At 36.9% G+C, this 4,788-nt stretch overlaps 1 long non-coding RNA gene across 1 annotated transcript; it reads right to left on the bottom strand.

The window, feature by feature from the left end:
* Positions 1 to 494: 494 nt before the first annotated feature.
* LOC141326482 (uncharacterized) lies at positions 495 to 3,999 on the bottom strand. Its single transcript, XR_012353902.1, has 3 exons — positions 3,825 to 3,999; positions 1,545 to 1,644; positions 495 to 551 (listed from the first exon to the last, which is right to left on the bottom strand). It is a non-coding gene; the product is annotated as an uncharacterized lncRNA (long non-coding RNA).
* Positions 4,000 to 4,788: the final 789 nt, after the last annotated feature.

The following is a 4,788-nucleotide window of genomic DNA, read 5'->3' as shown; positions in this document are numbered from 1 at the left end:
GTTGCATGGTTTGATTGACAATAAAGTTGAACTTGAACTTGAACTTGAAAATAAATAACCTTGGCACATGACTGTAGGTACATGATATCACAGCTGTGTGTTTGATGGATACTTTTTCCGACACTAGACTCGATCTGTGAGGTGCAGATAAAAACTCAAACTCAGATCATAAAATAAATTTTATTAACAGCATTTGTCCCTCGAAGTGCTGTAGACCCTTCGCCATCTCCAGACAAACCTGAACTTCATTCATTCTGACAGCAACTCGGACGCTAGATGACGCTATGGAGTAATTTTCATTGTGAAACATCCTACACAATGATTTCAAAAGAGCTTGACCAGTGGCATTGTGTCACCTAGTTGTTTAACAAACATTCACAAAATACATACAGTTTTGGAAATTGATTCATATGGCATTTAGTCATTAAACAATATATCTACATTATCAGATTTATTTTTAATTACAAATACTAATAAATAGCAATGCTACTCACGCAAAAACACTGGCGATGAACTAGTCTGGTGTCTCTGTGAGGGTCAGTCGATGATCCCTGGAAAAGATCCACTCTTTATTAAAGGGGCCTTTACATGCAACCTGAAATTGATGCGAGGCATATGTGAAAGACTATTACCATAACAGAACATTATACAACCATGCTTAATTATTAGCGAGTGAAGGACGTCCACCATAAGACGGAAATAATTGTGTAACAGTAGATGCGATTATACTGTATATATGGTAAGAATATAGAGCATGTATTTTCATAAGAATGTGTTAAGCAAACTGTAATGATAAAAACAAGTCATAATCGAATTATACAGCTCTGGCCAGGCATGAGCTCATGGTCCAGGATCCCTTCGTCCACTAGTCTATACACTCTAGGAAAAGCTGGCTTAAAAACAACCCAGCGCTGGGTGAAATATGGACAAACCCAGCGAATGGGTTGTTTTAACCCTGCAGTTGGGTTAAATGTTTAACCCATCCTTCTGGGTTTTATTTAACCCAAATATTGCTTTAAAATTACTATATTTCTTGCTTAAAATATGTCCAAATAGTAAACCAAAGTAACCTAGGCATCAGCAATAATCAAAATGTGAACATTTATGTATTATTATTTATTTTTTATTACTTATTAAGCATTTTTTAAATTTAATTATTTATTCAACTTATTAATAAATGTTCATTTTTAAATGATTAATAAATGTTACCTTCCAAGCTATTTGGGCAGATTTTAAGCAAGGAATATAATAATTTTAAAACAATATTTGAGTTAAATAAAACTACCCAGAAGGATGGGTTAAACACTAACCCAACTGCAGGGTCAAAACAACCCAATCGCTTGGTTTGCCCATATTTCAACCAGCGCTGGGTTTTTTTTAACCCAGCATTTATTTATTAGAGTGTAGATTCATAATCCGGATCAAACAACACTGCTGCATTATAAGCCTTAAAAAACACATATATTTGACTGCCCCACATAAGAAAAATCTTCAGATCTCCCTCTTGTTAGTAAACAAGCACTTTTAGATGTTCTTCACAATACCTTCTTTGTATGTCACAGAAGCTGGAGAGTCATTTTTGGAACTCTTTCTCTTCTTCAACTGATGTTTGTGTGTGAAGAGGATCATGGCTTATTTTCCGATCTGTTGTCATAAAGTCAAAAATTATGAATCAACTTTAAGGCGTCATATCAATTGTCAACATTTATTGTCCATCGTTACATTTATTAAATTAAACAAAGGCTGTGAAATCACGACACAGACAGATTTGTACAGCAGCTCTCGTCTCACCTGCAGAGAAGAACAGATGTTTATCAGAATTAATCTGTGATCAGTGAAATTCAACAACTTTAAACGCATTCTCAGCATTCTTACCATGCACGTTTACTTATAAACGAGTTAATAAAGAGCAGTTTTGAAGAGCAAACGAGGTTTACCAAAAGGGATCAGAATATTATAACCAAGCCAAGAAGCATGAAAAGGGAACTAATGACCATAAAGTCACCATGAGATTGGTGCCGGAGATTTAAAGCGAAATTGATGAAAAGAGCAAGTAAATAAAGGCGGCACAAACAGAAGACGGTTCTAATGTTACTTGGGTTTTAGACCCTTGAAGCATTCCATTACTCGAATATTTTCCTAACAAAATGAGCCGCTTAAAATGAATTAAGTTTTCAGCACAACTGATATTCAGAATGGTAAGCAGCGCTCCTTTGTTTACGTTTCGTATATCTGCATATATCTCTTATAGCCTTATTTCGTATTTCTCCTTTTAAATGACGATCATAATAACGAATATAATTAATGTTATACATCTCTTATAAACAAAAGGCTGTTCTGAACTGTTTTTCAAACTATATTTGTACATCACTTTTTTGCAATGATATCTTTAAAAACGTATTAAGAATATTTCTATTTGAAGCGACTTTTGTAGACCATCATTAGAAAATGATGTTTCAGAAGTGAGTCAGTGAGTTTTGACTAATATGGGACAGTTAAATACTGTTATTTAGTTGATAAATTGTGCATTAAGAATGTTCAGTTTAGCGAACGAGTCAGTGTCCGAGAATTAAAGCGGAAGTGATGAAAAGAAACGAGTAACGTTAGTCTAAGTAAATTAAGGCAACAGAGACAGACCTGTTCTAATAGTATATCTTACCCAAGCATTCCAATACGCGAATATTTTCCTAACAGTACGAGCCGCTTAAATTGAATAAAGTTATCAACATAACTGATATTCAAAATGGTTAGCAGCGCTGTTCTGTTTACGTTTCGAATATCTAAGTATATCTCTTTTAGCATTGTTTCGGTTTCTCCCTTTGAATGAAAAATAGATACTACTAACCAACTGCTGATATAAAAAAATAAATCTTCTCACGCATGCGCAGAACGCACATAGTTTGCAGTCAGCTGTTGTCTGTGCGATGTTTTCAGCCGCAGCTCTTTGGGTCCAGACTTTGCAGACGCGAGGCGATAACACTGTAGGCATTTGAAGCCTCTGGTTCTTTAAAATCTGCTTTTAGTTTGAGTGTCCCAGCCTTATGTTACGTTAAGGCCGGGACACACCAAGCCGTCTTCAAAGAACTAGCGGCGACAAAAGCCGATAGTGTTATCGCCTCGCGTCGGCAAAGTCTGGACCCAAAAAGCTGCGGTTGAAATCATCGCACAGACAACAGCCAATTGCAAACTAACTTGTGCGGCCTGCGCGTGCCTGAGAAGATTTACCTGTCTTTATCAGCAGCCTGTCTATTGACTATTTTTAGTAGGCTATTTATTCTTCATTCAAATGGAGAAACCGAAACAATGCTAAAAGAGATGTACGCAGATATTCGAAACGTAAACAAACAGCGCTGCTAACCATTTTGAATATCAGTTATGTTGATAACTTTATTCATTTTTAAGCAGCTCATGTTGTTAGGAAAATATTCGCCTATTGGAATGCTTGGGTAAGATATAACTTTAGAACAGTCTTCTGTCTCTTCCGTCTTCATTTCCTTAGACTACTCGTTTTTTTCATCACTTCCGCTTTAATTCTCGGGCACTGACTCGTTCCTAAACTGAACATTCTTAATTCACACTTTATCAATTAAATAACAGTATATTTAACTGTCCCACATGAGTCAAAACTCACTGTCTCACTTTTGAAACATCATATTGAGGGACGACAAAAGTCGCTTTAAATAGAAACATTCTTAATAGCCTACATTTTAAAGATATCATTGCAAAAATTGATGTACAAATACATCACACGTATAATTCGAAAACAGTTCGGAACAGCCTTTTGTTTATAACAGATTTATAACATTAATATAACTGTTACTGACCTGTCAGAAGATGAACATCCTGCCTGATGATTGTCATCGCCACATTCGTGACAGACTTGTCAGAAACTGTGATTTCAGTCTTGCATTCATCAGTCATGTCGGCTGTGATGCTGTAAAAGAGATGAGCGTTTCTGAAACTTTTATAACATCAGTCAGGGTCACATATTACTCACGTTCCGGCAAATGACAGCCGGAAATGTTTAAATGTCAAACGTAAAGTCCCTGTGAATTGAATTTTCAGAAGCACACGCAAAGCACGCAATTGCGTGGGGGGTCCAGCGGGCATTCATCACGGAATTTGGGCTAATCACGCACTGCCACGAGATTCAGAATATGCTGACTTTCTCTTTGACTCCGTTTGTAGATGACTGGTTTATAACTCAGGGACGTGGAAATCGACTTTCTAAGGAAGACTGGGGGAAATGCCACTGACAGGGATTTCCGATTACCGAATGGGACGCCCCCACCCACCCAGAAAGTCAGTGTCTCTGTTTGCATGTTTATAATTTGCATGCCAGTCTGTAGTCGGAATACATTCTGAAAGACTGGGGAAAATACACCATTGCAATCTCTACCGAGGGAGAGCCCCCGCCCCCGGTTTAGGTGCATTGTTCGCTTTGACTCATTCTGGTTATGGACTAGGTTTGGAGTGTGACTCATTTTCAGTCCTGTTTCACGCTTAGACCGGCCCACTTTAGTTTGCGAATGACTATGGCTTTTACAATAATTAAAACCTCAGTATATTTCTGAAATAGTGCACTGTTCTTTACGGCCTTGTAATTGATTTTATTTTTCTAGAGCATTTTTTAATTTATTATTTTTTGCTCGCATATCTCCAACAAAATACTTGTACTGAAACAAAATGCCTGCCTGCAATTAAAAAGTTCTCATCATCACATTTCCTATTTATCAGTGTGCTTTAGCGCAGCTGAATCCGCGTTCAAGCGCACACAATAAGTTAAAA

This window comes from Garra rufa, chromosome 1, assembly GCF_049309525.1.
Source record: "Garra rufa chromosome 1, GarRuf1.0, whole genome shotgun sequence".
Classification (NCBI taxonomy): domain Eukaryota; kingdom Metazoa; phylum Chordata; class Actinopteri; order Cypriniformes; family Cyprinidae; genus Garra; species Garra rufa.
Note: the sequence above shows the minus strand (reverse complement) of the source record. Positions and strands in the feature narration are given on the sequence as shown.